At 44.1% G+C, this 19,856-nt stretch overlaps 1 long non-coding RNA gene across 1 annotated transcript in view; it reads left to right on the forward strand.

Moving 5' to 3' along the window:
* Positions 1-19,627, forward strand: part of LOC311515415 — a 51,858-nt gene extending 32,231 nt beyond the window's left edge. The window contains exons 2-3 of the long non-coding RNA XR_014710130.1: positions 17,634-17,709; positions 18,708-19,627. This is a non-coding gene — a long non-coding RNA (uncharacterized lncRNA). The remainder of the gene's footprint in view (positions 1-17,633; positions 17,710-18,707) is intronic.
* Positions 19,628-19,856: the final 229 nt, after the last annotated feature.

Below are 19,856 nucleotides of genomic sequence, written 5' to 3' on the forward strand. Positions count from 1 at the left end.
CAAATGCCTAAGTCCACTCCTATTTCTTACAGTTAAGTATGTGTTCAAGGGCTTTGCTGATTCAGGGCCTGCAGCAGGAGGACCATGAAAGCCTGTTTTGGAGCCATGCTGCAGGCAATTTTAAGAATCTTTCAGTGAAGTAACAAGCTGAGAAAGCTAGTAACCAGCCCTGAGTGCAGGGAGGTTGGAGAAGGTGTAGATAAAGGAGATCAATGGCCGCTCAGCAGAGCCGCCCAACCACCCGTGAATGATCTAGGTATTTAGGTTGGGTGGCTTTCCCCCACCCCCTGCACCTGAGAGGAGGCCCTAGTGTGAAGTGTGGCTGCACTCCTTCGTGCCACTCACTGTTCAAAGAGTTGAAGGAGGGTCAGCATGAGCAAATGGCCACTCCTAGTCTGGATGTATGTTTGGGAGGCTTTGGAGACTCCAACAATTTCCTCTTTGTTTCTTTTGGGAGGTAAAACTCCACCCCTTGCTTACATGGGCTCCTATGTCATCAGTACATGCAGGGCCATCTGTGCCATAACATGGGCGGCTGGTATAGGCTGCAGACTCTGCAGCCTCTCTAAGACGACTAGAAGAAGGGGAGAAGGGGGCTTGTACTCCTACCTCTCCCCTAAGAATTATGGGCAACAGAAGGGTTGACTGGGGACAATAATCCTTTTGAAGATACAGGGTACAAGCACCAGCAGGGAGAAGGGAAGGAACATCTGTGCTCCCATCCCCCTCTCATCCCCAAGTTACCTGGGGGCAGTCAGGGAAGGGGAGGAACACTCTCCCCCAGGGAGACGGCAGAGCAAACAGAGATGGGCAGCAGCGTCAGGTTCTGTGAATCTGGCTGCAGCTCCACTAATGCCCCACACCGGGAGTGTGTGGAGGGAGGGATCTATGGATTGTGTCTGTGCAGTGAGGTCTATGCACCTGCTGCATGCTAGAGAAAGGATGCCCATAATGGTGTCCCACTAGCCAGTGGGGAGGACAGGGAACAGACCCAAGGAGGAGGCTATAGGGTCCAAGTTTACACAGCTGCAGCGGTCCCATGCAAGTGGCCCAAAGTGGCTGCAGCCCTCTGCTGAACAGAACTGGGGACCCCTGGCCCAGGAGTGGGAGGAATGGCTGTGGGGCACTGCAGCCCTATGCCTTGGCCTCAGACCTTCCATGCTTTCCCCCTGCTCTGGCTGTGTGTGTGTGTGTGTGTGTGTAAAGTCATCCTTTGTGCATAAATGGCCTCCCCCGCCCCAAATCTTCTTAAGGAGGCAGAGATGGGACGCTGCCCCAGAGATGTGCTCAGAAGGCTGAAGAACTACATCAAGAGTAGCTCAACAGCGGTTAGTCAAAATTTTTCATCCCAGCAAACCTGGGTTTTATTGGAACCCCCCCAGATGATACTAACCTTGAAGTTGACACTAGATTTACTACTCAATTTCAGTGGGTAATGGTCCTGATTACACCCACACAGAGAGAAAAAGGCAAGCTCTCTTTCTTACTATCCATCTAAAGAGATTTTGCTCATGTCCGTCACTAGGAAAGTTTATGACGGAACCTCTGAATTGCTCTAGATATGTAGTACATTCGGTATTCTTTCCAAAGTGTAAAAACCTCTCCACTCCCCCAACAGAGCTGATAGCTAAAAAAGAGGCAGTCAGCTTTAATTTGCTGTTTGTAGCCACACTATGTACAGGGATGAAGCGAGAGATTAAACCAATCTATATTGCCAAAATACTCAACTATTACTTATCAAAACATGAGATGAACACATCAGCAGTAGTTCAACTGCTTAACAAAGCAGTGGAGTTGCAAGCAACAAGGGCCAGGTTCAATATCTAAAGTTCCTTTTTAACAATACAACACAGAACTGGCTTGAGCCCCCACCCAGTAACCCGGGAAAATTACACACTATCCCTTGGCACCTTTAAGAGGCAGTACTTCCCCTCTCGCAAGCACTGAGTCTGTGTGTAGAAAAGAAACTTTTAATAAAAAGCAGAAAGGAACTCAGTATTAATTTGGGAAAACGCTGCAAGCATAATTCAGAAGTATATGATAATGAGCAAAACACCCACCCCAGAGTACGTTGGGCAGTGTCCTTCGCCTCAGGTTCTCACCTTGCGGTAAGAAAGTTCAACAAACAAAAGTGCCTTCAATATGCCACTCCCCTATCCCTCCTCCACACATAATTGTTGTCCTTGGTCAGTGAAGACCCAGAGTACCGAGGTACATTCACCTGAATTCACTTCCCACCTATGGGTGGGGGGAGAAGGCATTGAGCAATGCCTCTGCTGTCGCCTGGCCGTGCTGTTGTTGTCTGGCTGCTCTCAATTCACTTGGCTGTTGTCCAGCTGCTCACTTACTCCACCATTTGCTGCTTGCTTGCTCTGCTTACTCTGTCAGCTGCTCACTCTGCCACTGCCTTCTCTACTGCAATCTCTGGGATGTCTTGAGCTCCCACAACTTGACACAGCTCTTAACACTACACTTTATTACCCCTGCACCAAATAACAGAGTGACTTGCAATCCAATACGAGCCAAAGTGATCATTTGGGCAAAGCAGCTTCATCATGCTGTGCATGTAGGCAGAGTGGGTGTGTCTATGCAAACAAGGTCAGTTTCTGAAATCTTCTCCCCCCAGCCCATCACTAAATGCTCATTCAGACCCTGCTTACATTGGTGAAGCAAAAATGTCCACCTGCTGACTGTGGTAACCACTGAGGTGGCAACACTTACTGATGGGATATGTAATACCTGGGTGTAACGGAGATTCTGCAATTAGAGCCAGATTCAGTAAGATACTTAAGTACATGCCTAACAAAGTATGTGAACAGTACTACTGACTTCAATGAGGCTTCTTATTACTTAGAGTTAGGCATGTACATGTGTGTCTTGCTAAACTGGGGCTTTATTTCCTATTCAAAATATAGGGGTATGCAACAGTCCTTGCTGGGAGGTTGGGTGGTAGGATAGCATCATGTAGTGGTCAGGGCTTAGGTCCAGGACTTGGTAGGGGAATGGGGCCCTCTCACTTCACTGGGCTCTCACACAGGCCCTTTGAAGGCTATCAGTGCTCTGACAGCCAGGGGGCTGCTTAAGGCTGCCCTCACTGGGCCACATCCTATCTCCCTCCTGTGATTGTCCCAAAGTCACCGTCTGGGTTAAGGTAGTGTGAAGGGTGACCGTATACCCCAAGGTACCTTCTGGAGGCTACGTGTAGTGTGGTAGCTCTCTTCCTCTCTCAGGCAGCAACTGCCTCCTTCTGTGGTATGGCCCTTCCTCCTGGGCCAGCCCAGTCATAAGACTTTCCCCTGCTCATGTAGTCCAACCAAACAAAGGGAATTACCAAAGTCCAGAGTTTGTATGAGAGGGAAAGGAGAATACTTCTCTCTCAGGCTGTCTCTGTAGTACGCCCTCCCTTCCCTCAGGAAAGGACCTTTGGCCAATTGTCATTGGGAGAGAGTCCACCTTGCTCTCAGCTCTTCTCTGCTGGAGCTGTAGATTGCATGTCTGTTTTCTTCCCTGGTCTGCCTCCAAGCAGGCTGCTTCCCTGCCTTTTAACACCTCCTCCAGTTGGTGCATTTCCTACAGGTGTGACAGGGTGGGGCTGGCTGAGCCCAGAGCAGTTCCTTAACTCCTTGTTGTCCAGTGTGGGGTTAGTACACCCAATCACAAGGTATAACTGTCGTGTCTCAGATATCACAATGTGGTAACTCTGTCAGCGCTGTCTTATTAAATGGCATTCAATGTACATCTACACTGGACTTTGTGTACCTCAGGGATACACCTCTCCTGGAACATCTATCCGGACAATTATTTGAGAGCCAGGGATTAGGGCACTAACCTAGGATGTGGGAGAACCAGGTTCAGTTGCCTGCTCTGTCCTAGTTGGGTGTGCAGTGTCAGTACTCTACACGATGCCATAAGCGCAGACGTATTTGTAGTGTCTTATTCCAACAGTTTAAAATTATGGAGGACTTCTTTGAAACACAGTAATTGGTTTCTGCATTGCCCTTTGCCATCTAAAGCTGTACCTGAGATCACTACAGGTTCAGTACCACAGTCCTTACACAAACACAACTCCCACTGAAGTCTGTTGGAGTTATGCATGTGGATGACTGAAGGACTGTGCCTATTAAGTGTCTGTTTTACGAACAAAAACGTTACAGTTCAAGGCTTAACAGGATGTTCTCATTTTTTAACTACTTCATTTGCTTTCCCAGAGACTAACAAATTACTTAGCTGACATAAAAGTAATACTAAAAGCAAAACTTTTTAAAATATCTTAATCAAAATGTTTCTATAGCACTAAGATCTAGCTTGACTTGCACCCTTTTTTATACTGCAAAATTAATGCCCAATATTGTAAACTCCAAATATAGCATAGCATTATAGTCACACAGTAGTTAAAGAGACTTACCAATTGAAGGCACACAATTCCCACTAGTTAATGGTAGACTGGGCTGAGCAATAACCCTGTAGTCATTTCTTCATCTCCACACCAAACAGTTCATTAACTAGATAACCATTAGGGAAGGCTAGGAGTATGTCTGACAGCGGTTTAGAAATTTGCTTTCCTCCACAAAATTAAAGCAAAAAGAAATGGATAGTGTGTGTATATCTTGTATTTGAAATCTTCTGAATTAAATGAAGATATGGTGGGGAACTGTGTATATTTAGGAGTATGTATGATTCCATATGTGCTTGCCATGTACATCACACTTATTTTATTCTTCACTATACTCCCTGGATTTTTGTCAATGCCATTTTAGTACATTAAAGTGCCTAGCAGAATAAAATGAATAGAAGTATAACATAGTTAGTGAGTTTTGAATGTGAAAGGATTGCAGGATCAGGTCCTTAATTGCAGAACAGCAATATTATATAGGGCTGGTGTAAACTGGCATAGGTCCACTGATACCAACATTATTTTTAAAAAAAACCATGTATTTATTGGAGGCCAATTATTGAAGTGGGTAGTTCCCTTATTTTGGAGAAAAAATTAGGCATGCAAAATAGGCATGCCATTGTTCATCTAATTTTCTGGCAGGTTTTTTTTTTTTAATTGTAGATAAGGCCCAGAACTCTCACCCTTCCTCACAGTGAGTAGTACCTTACTCCGTGAGTAGCTCCACTAATTTAGGCCTCAGTTCCGCAGCCCCATGAGCATGTGTGCAACTTTACTCAATGAAGTCAATGCTACTACTCACATGAGTAAAACTTGCATATGCATGTTGCAGGATCAGGGGTCTTAATTGGGTTTGCCTGTAGAAGAAGGTAGAGCTCAATGAGAGTAAGAGTGTCATAATTAGGATCACAATTTGTTCAGACAGAAATAAAACAGAGAAATGAAGGGACACTACTTTGTAGGTAGATGTAATCCTTCTGCCAGGTGAAGCCAGCAGCAACCAGGGCCTGGTTCAATATCTAGGGGTTCCTCTTCGACAATACAACACAGAACTGGCTCAAGCCCAAACCCAGTAACCTGGGAAAATTACACACTACCCCAGGCACCTCTGAGAGGCAATACTTCCCCACTCGCAAGCACAGAATCTGAATGTAGAAAATAAACTTTTAATAAAAGAAAGGAAGTCTCCGGACATTAATAAGGGAAAATGCCACAACCAGGATTAATAATCATAAACCTCTGAGCACGATACCCACTCCAGAGAGTGCGTGGGGCAGTCTTCTGCCTCATGTTCTTGAGTTCTACAACCAAAAGGTCTTTTTCTGACCCCCCCCCCCCCCCCGCTCTCTCACCACACCCCACTCACAGTGGTTGTCCTGGGTCAGCGAGGACCCAGGGTTCAGAGGTGCATCTGTGTGAGTTCATCTACCAGCAAGGGAAGAAGGCACCTGGCTTGCTCCACCATCTGAGCACTTGCTCTGGCTGGCCATCCCGCCAGCCACTGTTTCCTGCCACCTGGCCGCCCCACCAGCCACGATTCTTCTCTGCTGGCTGTCTTGCCAGCTGCCAGCCACTCAGTCTGCTCACCACCTCTTCATTCGCAAGCCAACTCTCAGTTACCTTCTGCTGCCACCTGCCTCTCTGCTGTGATTTTCAGTTCTTTGCAGCCTGGGCAGAAACACTGCCCCACTACAAGTGATTTCAGCTCTTACTGAGTACTTTATGATAAGAAAAGTCTCCTCATAAAGCCTATTTAGCTCTATCTTTGAACAGTGGGGAGGAACAGGTTAAAAACCAGACCGGGAACCCTTAGGGAGAATCCACACCGCCTATCTGGGACACTTGTCCCCTACCCTCTTATTTTCACAAGGGTCTGGCAGTCAAGCTCCTGGATTTGCAAGTTCCTTTTCAGCTGAGGGTGACCCCTCAATCAGAACAAGCTCAGCACAGTTCTGCTCCCCTTTAGTCATACAATGAAGACAACAACATTGATAACAACATTTCCCTACCCCCGCATTCCATACTAAAGTAATTTGTAACCCAACACCAGCCAAAGCTGATCACTTGGAGCTACACAACTCCTGTCTGCTAGATACCTGCACAGAGTAGGTGTGTTCATGTAAATACAGTTTGCTCCTGAAGTCTCTCCCCCTCCCGAACTAGCTGTCAGGGGAGAACTCATTCAGACTCTGCTTACATAGGCTATAGGTAACAGAAGTGAAATGATCACAATATATATTTTGTACAGAGTAAATAAGAGCAGCAGGAATGTATTAAGCAAGAAACATTCTTTCTAAATTGATGAAAAATAATTTGTCTCACAGTGTGAGCAAAGCTTCCAGTTGAAGGAGTCAGATCTTGTTACCTTTTCTCACTATAGTGCATTTTGTTAGCCTATCTTTAGAGAGAGACCATTGTTTTCTATGTGGCACCCAGAGAATCCCAAGTAGCTTTCAAACTCCTGTAAAGCACATTCATTACCGGGAGGGTGAAAGAAAATGAGACAGTGACAGACAAGAACAAAACATTACACTGGTTGGCAAAGGGACACACAAAAAACAAGCAACATGAGAAAGATTGCAGACCGATGTACCTCAACAATTTCTCTCTGATAGTGTTGATGCCTGATAGCTGATAGAGCTTCACTTTCAAGAGTGAGCATTGAAAAATAACACAGAAAGAGAGAGAGACAGACAGAATGAAAACAGATCAGATGGAGAAAGATCAACTGCTATTACTTTCAATAATTTTTATCTCCTGGCACTAAGCTTGTGTACCTTAGTTCCACTGGCAAAGACAGAGAGATGCATTAATGGGAAACTTTACCTTTAGAAACGCACAACTTCCACATTAAAACACAGTCACAATACCAAAGACTTTCAAAACACAGAATCATAATTGATATCTCTGGGCTAGATTATGTCCCTGGGATACAGCTCATAGGAAGGAGCGGTGCATTACTGCACCATAACAGGGAGAGCCAAGATTCTCCCCCCGTTTCCCCTTGATCGAAGAGTGTTATCTTACATGCCCTTAGGTCCCTGTCTGAGTGCACAGTCTTGGTTAGACACTAGCCCTGTGTATTTAATACTATCTAATTTGGCGTAATAAGAGGTGTACTAGGCCCTAGTTCAGCAGAGCACTTAAGCAAATGCTTAACCTTGCAGTCAATGAGACTTAAACATGTGCTTATGTGCTTTGCTGAATAGAAGCTGTAATTTCCCCAGAATTGCGTCTTGAATATAAAATCATAGAAATCATAGAATTATAGAAATGTAGGGCTGGAAAGGACCAAGCAAACTTAGACCATCCCTGACAGGTGTTTGTCCAACCAGTTTTTAAAAACCTCAAGTGAGGAGGTTTCCACAACCTCCCTTGTAAGCTTATTCCAGAGCTTAACTACCCTTATAGTTAGAAAGTTTCCCCTAATATCTACCCTAATTCTGCCTTAAGACCATTAATACTTGTCCTAACTTCAGTGGACATGGAGAACAATTGATCACCATCCTCTTTGTAATAGCACTTAACATATTTGGACTGTTATCTGGTTCCCCCTCAGTCTTGTTTTCTCAAGACTAAACATGTCCAATTTTTGTAACCTTGCCTCATTGGTCAGGTTTTCTACTGAACCTTTCATCATTTTTGTTACTCTCGTCTGGAAGCTCTCCAATTCGTCCACCCAGAATTGGGTACAGTACTCCAGCTGAGGCCTCACCAGTGCTGAGGAGAGTAGGAAAATTACCTCCTGTGTATTATATAGACATTCCTGTTAATACACCTGTGACAGGGTGGACTTCATGGGTCACTGGGGAATTGGCCTACAATCAGACAGTGATTAAACCCCAGAATGGGAACTGAACCACTTAGTGCCCCAGCTGGGACCAGAATAGCTCAGGAGGGCAAAACTATTGCCTCCAGGGACAAAGCGCTAGGTCTATGGCCCAATACCTGGGCTGAGACTATTTAAAGTCCACAAACAGCCTGACCAGAAGGGATGCTTATGAGAGGTGGGTGCCATGCTGTTACAACACCCCCAGAATATTAGCTTTCTTTGCAGTCATATCACGTTGTTGACTCATAATCAGTTTGTGATCCACTATAATTCCCCAACCCTCTTCAGCGGTACTACCACCTAGCCAGTTACTCCATTCTGTAGTTGAGCATTTGATTTTTTTCCTTCTTAAGTGAAGTACTTTGCACTTGACTTTATAGTATTTCATCTTGTTGATTTTCAACCAAGTCTCCAATTTTTCAAAGTCATTTTGAACTTGAGTCCTATCCTCAAATGCTTGTAACCCCTTCCAGTATACTCTCCACTCAATTATCCAAGTCATTAATGAAAACATTGAATTGGTCCAGACGCAGGACTGACCCCTATGGGACTCCACTAGATACACCTTCCCAGTTTGACAGTGAACCATTGATAACTACTTCTTGGGTGTGGTCTTTCAACCAGTGGTGCACTCACCTTCTAGTAATTTCATCTAGACCCATTTCCCTAGTTTGCTTATGTGAATGTCATGTGGGACTTTGTCAAGCCTTTCTAAAAATCAAGATCTATCACAATTACAGCTTTCCCCCTACACCCTAGGCCAATAACCTTGTCAAAGAAGGAAATTCAGTTTGTTTGGCTTCATTTGTGCTTGACAAATCTATGCTGGCTATTCCTCAAAACCCTATTATCCTCCATGCTTACAAATTGATTGTTTAATAATTTGTTCCAATATTTTCCCAAGTATCAAAGTTAGGCTAATGCTAGAATATAGCATGTTTCCCATAATGACACAAAGGAAGAGAGCAAGGAAGCTGCTTTTTTGTTTTAATAACCACTTTAAAAAGTCTGAAAATTTCTTATGTCCATATCCCTTTGATATTCTAGTGAGCTCAAAAAATGCAAATATGGACAGTGATGATATTAATCTCTTCTGAAAGTTAGATTCCCAATAGATATAAGAGTCTTTGATATTTAAGGATTAGGGAAATGCTTTTTAAAATACAGGCTTTTGAAAGGGCAATTGCAATGCCCTTGCTTGCCCTGCATTTGTATCTCACTCCAAGATGACATTCCATTGGAGTCAATAGAACTGTTTGTGGAGCAAAAGTACTATCAAACATGAGCTAAAGATTCCACAGTTTGGCCTTATATTGTATTTCAGTCTGTCTTTAACTATATATGTATTTAAAGAGAAGACATGTCAGAAATGGTTTTAGTTAATATTAATCCAAACTCAGGATGAAATTCTTCCATCTGGGAGATTTTCACTTAGCTTTCAACTTTATTCTAGTCTCTGTTCAGGCCCTGACATGCACAGCTTTGATCTAATACCTTTCCTGAAGGATGGGGAAGAAGTCTGAAGTGCCACACTCCAGAAATGAATGGTCATTGTTCAGCTAATATATATATATATATATAAGTGTGTGTGTGTGTATATATGTGGCTATAGTTGAGTATACTTTATCTGTTCAAGGTAACATTTGATCTGCCAAGTATGGAACTGACTTACCTAATTTTTATCATCTGAAATTATAATGATCACTTGCCTATCTGTGGTTACATAGGTCCTGATCATACAACTGGGTCCACACAGATGGACCATCTGCACCCATATGCAGCCCTGGGAATCAGCTGCAGGGTTGTAGTCTGAAACATACACGTTAGGGCCAAAAGAGAAGAGCCCCAGGTGATCCAAAGGATTGCTCTAAATGAGTTCTCTCAAACAATAGGCATCAAAAACATTACAATGCCACAGTAAAAGTTCATGTAACTCACGTGCTCTCTATCAGGACACAGTCGGTCCACTAAGTCTTGCATATCCCTGCTTGCATGTGACCTACTACTACAGAGAGGCAGCTCATTAGTAAGCATGACAAGTGCCACAAAATGCCACTGTTCCATTGCACTTTAAATGAGCCAGCTTCCATCCTTGCTTATTGCCAAGTTTATACATGGTTGGAAGAAAACAGTACCCACTTCTTTCAATCCCAGGAGTTTGAAAATTCAAACGATGGTGCCATAAAATCTTCACCTTGGAAAGGTGTTCATGTGCTAAAAGGGGGAGGGAAGAGTTTGGAATTTGATGCTTGTAAATTTGTAGCCCAGAGAGTGTTTCATTTTCAAAAAATTTAGCAATATCAGGGTGAAATTCACCCCTCCTGAAAGTGTGCTCACACAAGCCCTATGGACCACATACGCACTCAAAATGGGTTCAGTATAGGAGTGACTGAATGAAGTTCTATGGCTGGTGTTATGCATGAGGACAGACTAGAGGATCTAATGGTCCCTTCTGGACTTAAAATCGATGAATCTCTGTAGAGACCTGGAAAGAGGGTGAATTTCAACCCAAGAGGCTGATGTATTCATATATTGTCTATACTTCAATCCATCTACTGCAGGCAGCAAAGGTCCTGCTGGAGAAGCGATTGAAATGCAAAGTATATGACAAATGGCACCAACTGCGACATCAGAATGTGGGTAGGAGACAACCAGCACCATTCACAGTCAACAAGCTAGATAAGACCCTTAACTCCATCAAGCCAGGCACAGTGGCGGGGTATGATAACATTTTACAGGAAATCATTAAACACCTTGGACCAAAGGCATCAGAGTGACTTACTATCTTCTACATACGGGTCACTAATGAGAAGAATTTACCATGTATTTGGCATCCAGCAAAGATTATTGCCATTCTTAAGCCAGAAAAGGACCCCTACAACATATCAAATTACTGCCAAATATCCTTGCTGTCAGTGTGTTTCAAGGAGGATCAAACACTCAGACACCAGTGAATTGCTCCGGATTTGGATGTCTTGCAAGTCAAGCAGGCAGGGTTCAGGAAAGGACGTAGCACCTGAGATCAAGTCCTGGCCTTGACCACCTTTATCAAAAATGGTTTTCAACAAAATCTAATGACTGGAGCCATCTTCTTGGATTTGACCACCCCCTATGACCACAGGCACTGACTTTCCAAAATGCCGGGGCTCTGCCCTAGGCTCTGTTCCCACTCCACCCCTGCCCCGGCATCTTCCCACCCAGTTCTGCTCCCTCCCTCAAGAACACCATGTCTTGCCCACTCCTCCCAGAGCCTCCTGCCTGCACACCATGGAACAGTTGATCGCAGTGGGCGGGAGGCGCAGGGAGAGAGTGGGGGCCTGGCAGCAGATGGGAAGTGCTGCAGGGGGCAACTGATAGAGGGGCTGCCGGTGGGTGCTCAGCACCCATCATTTTTTCCCTGTGGGTGCTCCAGCCATGGAGCACCCATGGAGTTGATGCCTATGCCTATGACACAGTTTGGCACAGAGGCCTTTTGTTTAAACTCTCTCAAGTTGCTGAGTGGTCAAAATAGTAGAGCTCTTTCTCCAAAACAGGCGGTTTAGAGTACACATGGGAAACGGCGGTAGTTCTTGAAGCGTCAGTGCAATGGCCTTCCTAAAGGCTCAGTTCTTTCACTGATCCTGTTCAATGTGTACATCAACACTCTCACGCAAGTTGTGCCAGCTACACTCTCACGCAAGTTGATCTATGCTGATGACATCTGCTGCAGCTACCAAGCTCAGTCCTCCTTCAAACTGACACAGTCTTGAGCGACAGGAAGTTCATGGCGGCCTATTGTAGTCAGTGGTGCCTGTAGCTGAGCTTTTCCAAGATGGTTTCTAGTGTATTTCATCTGCATAATGCAAGCACACGACATGAGTTAAATACTTTCTTCAATGGCCAGTGCCTGCAGCATGACCCAAACCCCGTTGACCTCAGTGTGACATGGGACAGGTCATTAATATAGTGCAACCACTTGAGGAAGTTGATGGTCAAAGTCAGTAGTCAGAACAACTTGCCAGAAAATTGGCCAGTTCAACCTGGGGTGTGAGCACTCTGATACTTTGAACATTAGCTCTAGCCCTCTGCTATTCAACAGCAGAGTACTACGTTCCTGTTTCGAACAGGACAGGACAACTGTGCAGCCATTCTCTTTAATGACCTGCAATGCAGCTGTGGTCAATTTCAGACTGTCTCATATCCTTGATGAGTGCCAATTGACTTTAATCAATAGCGGGCTACCAGCTCCACATCTGGCTGAGGATGCTGTTGAATGGTGGGGCACACTGTGCACATGCTGATAAATTTACTTCTATTAAAAGTAAAAGACATCCATGTAAACTGTTTTCTACTGCTGAAGCTATATGTTTGTAGACCTGTGCAAAATGGGAGACTGACCTGATGGAGACCTATCTACTACCACAATGTAAAGGTTAAATAATGAACAACAACAAATGGCTCAATTCTGCAAGGTGCTGTAGAATAATAGCCAGCTCTTATAAAGCACCTCTCATCAGTACAATTCCAAGCACTTTCCAAAAGTATAATTATCCCCATTTTACAGCTGGGGAAACTGAGCCACAGAGCAGTGAAGTGAATTTCCCAAAGTCACTCAGCAGGCTAGCAGCAAAGATGGGAACAGAACCCAGGTATTCTGAGTCGTAGTTCAGTGTTCTGTCCACTAGGCAATACTACCCTCAGTAAATACACTCTCGACTAACTTTAATGGGAGTTAGGTATGCCGTGCTTTGCAGCGTCACCTGACAAGCAGTGTGTATGTACAATCAGATCATACCATAAGTTTTGCCATCACTTTATTTATTCATTTAAGTGAGAAACTACTTGTACATTTTCTGCAGCGCTTGAGCAATTACTAAGCAAATACTATATATTCCCGAGAGTGCTTTTATATATATGTTATGAATATACTTAAATGTGGTATGTTAGTGGGGCATGGCTGTTATGTGAAAGAGCCAGTAGGTTTATATTACATTATCTATCCACTTCCAAGATCCTATTTTTGACCACTGGATTCTATGGATCAGAGAATGAATTGCTGAAGAACAGTTACATTGGTTGGATATTCTGATTCCTCCCCACTCCTATGCTGGTATATCTCATGCCTGACATGCAACCCTCCTTGCTATCCCAGGCATGGACCCCTTGAGAGCAAACAGCCAAGTTGAGTTCAACAGTATGATGGTAATGTCGGATGAATAGATGTCCTTTTTAAAGACAAAGAGTCCTGCAAACCAACACATTGCACATAAGCCCAGAGCCAAAACATGAAACTAGCTCTCCAGCTGTGAAAAACATAACCCCCAGAAATACTTGCTGTAGCATCTTTGTACGTGATACCTCAAATTAATACCTGGGTTCAGATCCAGATGATCCAAACCTATGCCCACTTTTTTTTCCCTGTTGAAATAAGAGAGCCCAAATTCATTAAACCATTCAGAGCAAATCTCAGCCTGCATGAATCAACTGAACAGCACTATCCTTCGGACTAACCAAGCAGTCAATTAGGGCACATTAGGATGACATGACACAAAGGTCCCTATCTTAATCAAAAGTTCCAAGACTGGAGCTTTGCTCCCTACAAACCAAAATCTCGTCTAGGTATTCCTCACCCCCTCTGATGCCTTTGAGCTACAGGGTTTTCTCTCAAGTGGTGGAATTTTATCAACTGAAGCGTGAGCAAGTCAGATTGACAGAATAAATATGCAGCTTTACTTGTTTAATTGTTACTATCTTGTTCTCCCTAATCAAATTACTGCACAGTGTGTGCACATATGCATGGACTCTGCAGCAGCAACAGAGACATTCAGAGAAAAGGTTCTGTATTTTATTTAAAAATGAAGGGCTAGGCTGTCACAGTCTTGTCTGTGGTACAGCTATCACCCCTGTTACTATAGTATCTGAGCACCTCCCACTCCTGAATGTATTTATCCTCACACAACACCCCTGCTAGCTAGGGATGATTGTCCCTATTTTACAGACAAGAAACTGAGTCAAAAAATTAAATGACTTGCACACATGACATCTGTGGCAAAGTAGGGAATTGAACCTGCTTCTACAGCATCCTAGCCTAGTGTGCTAACCACCAGACTAGCCTTCTGAACAGAGGCTTTGACTCAGCCAGGTAGAGGAATAGGGCTCACATGCTTAACCCTGCTCAAACTACTATGTTAGCTGAGGAGTGGGGGAAGGGAATGAGGACTGAGTGCCCACTAATCCCCTCTATGAGTAAGGGGGTGGGGAGTGCACAGCACGCCCTACACCCAGACTAGCCAGCCAGCCAAGCTGGCAGGTGCCTGGGGTGGGCAAACAACTCCTTGAAAAAGACTCCTCTCTAGTCTAGAGGGACAGCTGCGCTATCACCTCTTTACACCCGTCTGGTAATAGACAAGGGCTGTGTAACAAGGTTTCACTTCATCCAGCATCAGACCCTGCTGCTGTCTTAGTTTCCCCATTCTTGGGGTTCTCAAAACTGCCCCAGACACCATGCAAGTCAAGTGGCCACCCCTGCCAGGATCTACTTTATTATTAACACAGCACAGTTCAACACAAACTGGACAGATGCCCAGCAGCCTCACGCTGGGTCCTGCCCTGTTTGGTCTATGTGCCCTCACAGGGCTCAGCAGCCCAGTGCACGAGAAGGTGGACTACCTCCCATTCTCACTGGATGTCCCAGCCTGGATTCCTAAACAAGTGTCAACTTCCTTCACTATCCATCTGCTCTGTCCAATCCAGGCTACTTCCTTCTGGAAGGACCAGACCCTTTCTCATGGCCACCAATTCCCTACTAAGAAATTTTGCACCTGCCCCTCACTACAGGGAAGTGTAGCCAAGCTTTTCCCTGTGGTGAGTGTGGAGAACCCCTTCCTGAGCCTCTCTAGATACCCTGCCTGTCTTTCCCAGGTGATCTGGCTGCCTTTTATCAGAAGCAACGCCCCAACTGATGCCTGGTCACCTGACCCAACTACCACCCCAACCCCAAATCACCCAAAAACAAGATGACTAGGTATAGGTGGGGCTGAATCAAACTCCTCTAAAAGGGCCAGCCCTCCTGTGACAGGCCTACTCACTATAATGCCCTTTACTCTACAGCGTGGTGTAAAGGGGCCTTAGTATAACTGAAAATCCTTTTGTATTCTTAATGAACATGAAGTTACAGCATGATTAAAATAATAGAATGGCAGGAAGCCCAGAGGGATTTTGCACCTTCCTCTATCGTTGATTTTCAAATACAGACAGTTTAAGAAGCAGTGACATAGCTGTACAATACACAGCTGTCTCTTTGTCTGGGTGACAAACACCTTGGCTTATTTATTTTTTAAAAATCAATTCCATGTAAATGTTCTCTGTATCCTCCCCGTCAAAATGCATATATCACATTTAGAGATCTGCTATTAGCCCCACAGATCTGATGATGGAAAACGCCTGCAAAATAAGTGTCTTACAACCATGATTAAAACAAAAGGAGTGAGGTGCAAAATGATACTTTCAGGATTACCATATATATTTACTCATCCTAGAGCTCAACTCAGATAATTTATAAGAGTCACTCTCTACTGCTTCCTAAGGGAAGAACAGCGGTTACAACAGATCATCTTAATAGGCAATAATGTCTAGTAGGAACTGGAAAATTCCTGCCTTAGGACTTCTGCCACACTATTAAGAAGTGCTAGACTCTGACCTAGTTTTTACAAATGTTTGGACCACACTCAGTGCATTTCCTGCAACAGTTAAGTTCAAATAACTCTGCTGAATGTGCAGAACACAGAGAAATCAGTTACACATTGCATATTTCCTGTATGAAGTGCTTTCTCAGCAATAATTCTATGGAGACTCCATGTATTAATCAAGAGAAGAAGAGGCCCATCTCAGTAGGACACCCTGCCTTATTGCCATCTCAAGGACCTAGCTAGAGATCGATCATGGTGTCACTTGATCTGCAAGGAAGCTATGCCCCTTTGAGTTTTGCCATGATGATGACTGCCATGGAGGAAAAAACAGCAGAATTCAGACACAGCTTGGATGCGTGGGGTGAGAGAAAATGGGAGAGTAAAAGGTTGTGGGCCTGGGCAGTAGGGAGACTGGTGGTGTGTTCAACTATGACAGAAAATGGAGAAAGGAGAAGGCTTTGGAGGAAAAATAGTCCATTTTGGGTCATCTTGTGTTTAAGTTGACCCTGATGCTCTCAGAGACTGTGTTGCAAGACTGAATGGAGGGAGATAAGTTAGGAGTACAGAGGTACATTTGTGAGTCATCAGTATAAAGAGTCACTGAAGCCACATCAGCTGATAAGATCACACAGAAAAATGTGAAGGGAGAAGTAGAGGTGGCCCAGGAGACTCTCACAGAAAGTAGAAGAGGGCAGGAGGACTCACTGAAAGAGAGACTGAAGAAATGGCCACAGACATATGTGGAGAACTAGGAGAAGCCAATAGCGTGGAAGTCTGGAGAGCACAAGTTGTTGAGAAAGAGCATCACGCAGTGTCAAAAGCAGCAGGTGTCAGAGTATGGGGATCAGAGACCCTGTGATCTGTCCAGGAAGAGATTATTCAAAACCTTGCTGAAAGCAGTCTTGGTGAAGGGGATGGGGATTCAGGACTGTGGTGGGGACAAGGAACTCAAAGTGATTGTTTTACCTGGCATGTACAATGAATTTAGAAATGTGGTATTAGTTGGAGAAGCAGGTGGGGATGGAACACCAGACCATACTTGAACTCTGACTGGGTGAATCAGAAGAGTGGGGGAGAGAGAGGATAAAGAGGAGGGAAGGGAGTTCAGAAGCCAGGACAGGGTGAAGTCTATAGTGTGGAGGAAGACAGTAAGCAAGAGACGTTAGAGTCAGAGAGAGAAAGAAGAGGGGATGAAAGAGGACATTTTGGTGGATCTTGTCAATCTTCTTTTGAAGATGTTGACAAGATTTTGGTTTTTTGTTGTTGTTTTTGAAAAAAAGAGTTAAGAAAGGTTTGCAAGTGACAATGTGGTTTGTTGGTGTGGAAATTAATGTGGGTGGAAAGACAGTGTTTGTTTGACAAAGAAAATAGAGATGAAAGAGCACAAGACAAACTCATTGTGGGAGACATCCATAAAGTCACTAGGAACTTTCTCTAGAGGCGGCTTAAGAGCAGATGAATCGGATATTGGGTGTAAGATGGGTTTGGAGAAACAGACTATGCATAGGGAGAGAGGGGCAAAGGTATCAAGAGAAGAGGAGAAAATAAAGTGGAAAGGACTCAGTCACTGACTTGATAAATTTAATTGTCAAGAGAGCCAATAGGTTGGAAGACACATGTTAAGGTGAGGAGAGAGTTAAAGCTATGTTGAAATAATTAGGAATGAAAAAAACATTTCCCAACCATGCTCACATTGACAACTGATATGCCACATAGCTTTTTCATTCACTGTTTTTAAAAGCTCTGTTTTTCAGAACAAGCACAATACCTGCTATTAGGCAGCCCAGAAGAGAGCTGCTGCACTGAACTCATTGCAGGTTAGTTGTACATCATTTTATATTAAGTATTGGACATGCTGAGGAGGGACCCATTTGTTGCCGTTTTATATTTCCCAGCAAAGTGATGTTTCTACATGGATTCCTTTCTCTTGACGGCTTCAGTAATACTCTGGCTGAGACGGGCAATGGTTTGTAAATTATTCTGGGGGCGGGAAAAGTTGCCTTTAGTTTGGTGTTGTGGAGATGCTACTTTGTTTTCCAAAAATGCAGAGACATCTTTGCATGCTGGGCAAGAATCCACCTGCTCATGCACAGGTGCACAAGTTGGAGTGGGGTGGGAAAGGAAAGAGGCCAGGATGCCCTTCCTGACTTCTACAAGTAGCAGTTAGAATTCTGGAGCTTGCACCCTGAGCATAATGTGCAGGGAAGCATGAACGCAGGCACGTGGGACCAGATAGTACCACACCCCCTGCAAAGTGTGACCACAGACCTCATTCTGTATCACTAGTGAGTGGAAGCTGTTGTGGGGAAGAAAGTATGATGCCCCCTTTAAATGGATTAGCAATAGCAATCATTAACATCTGCAGGGCTGGTACTGCCTGCCTATTATTAAGGATGTCTGACACTTCCTATTATAAGACCTACCTTTTCAGTTGCTTATAAGTTTGCCAAACTTTAAAGTGTTTGGGAAAAAGTTTTCCATGCTGGATGTCTGCCCCCGTCTAAATTGTTTGGTTCAGCCATCTGAGAACAAGGCTAGGGAAAAAACATTGTTCAAAAACTTCTGGCAACCTCTTTTTTGAGACGTTCTTAAGCACATGTGCTTTGGACAAGACATTTAGCAAAGGGGTGGCCTTTGTGTCAGGGATGTGCCTTTTGTTGCAGTCATGAAAATCTACCCAAATGTGGCCAGGTTTATACCTTTGAAAAGTCACAGTTTGCACATGTTCAGCAGGTGCTTGCTAGAATTTCACAGCTAAATTTCCGGAAGATTCCATCTGCATAGGGGCTGAGAAGTACTTTCCTTGTCACTGCAGGTCTGGGCTGAGCACCAGAACAGGGAGCCTACGTTTGTATCCATGAAGCATGGAGGAGGAAAGCCATCCAAATTGAATGAAGAGGAGACAAGTCCACAGATAACTCTCCTTCACCGCACAGCCCTGCTCCATCCCCAGAGCAGGCCCCCTCTGTGCACTGAATGAGGCAGGGGTCCTGTGGGAAAAATAGTATGCAATCATGTAATTAAGGACTGTATCATAATGCATATGCACAAGGGGGCTGTATTACAGGTTCATGGGCAAAGATTAATGCGATGACCATCTGGCTTTCCTGAGGCATTGCATCCTGCAATCATTTGGCTCTTATGATTCCATTGCCCCTTTAGCACAAGGGTAATATAAACCCGGGGAGGTGATGTAACCCAGTGTAAAACACGTAACATGATTTAAATACATATACACACATCCCTCTATTATAATAATCTGCAGGTTACTCTTGTTTAAAATACATGTTAGAGGAAAGTGTGTGCTGTAAGTTTTTGGACAGAGGTAACAAAGCTCAAATAATGAATGGATACAAAACTGAACTAGGTTTGAAAATAAATGTAGGGTGATACACAGGTCACGTAAGCAGCAGGACAGATAACAGATGGACACAGATAATCTTGGATTGGATACTGAACAGTGAAAATGCAGCAGAGTGACTGAAATGTCAGCAGGCAATGTGAAACAGCGCTCCGGGCTGGAGCCTGCAATCCTAACTCATGCAAAACTCCCCTTTTACTGTCAACATTCCCATGAAAGTCAAGAACAAAGATCAATGCTAGCAGTAAAAAAATAGCATGAAAGACTGAGAAAAAGCCTTTTATAATCAGATGTCCAGCCATATAAGTTGCAACCAGTAGGAACATATTCATTTCCAAGATGCTGAAGTCAGCAATGATCTAAATGTGCATGAAATGGAGATCTAAATTAATGTGGTACTGCTCTCCTTTTCTTGACACTCATAACTGAGTTATTCAAATCACCTCTAATGAGAAGGAGGTGCTATTTATTGAAATAAAAGCCAATGTTAAACATTATCATTCAACTTCAAACTAGGAAACAAACAGAGAAGCGGGGGGATGGCGGGGAATTGGAGCTATAGAAGTATTTGGTTCAATTTCTTTTTTTAAATTGTGTGGTTTC

The sequence above is a fragment of the Lepidochelys olivacea genome, assembly GCF_965140295.1.
Source record: "Lepidochelys olivacea isolate rLepOli2 genome assembly, chromosome: 2".
Lineage (NCBI taxonomy): Eukaryota > Metazoa > Chordata > Testudines > Cheloniidae > Lepidochelys > Lepidochelys olivacea.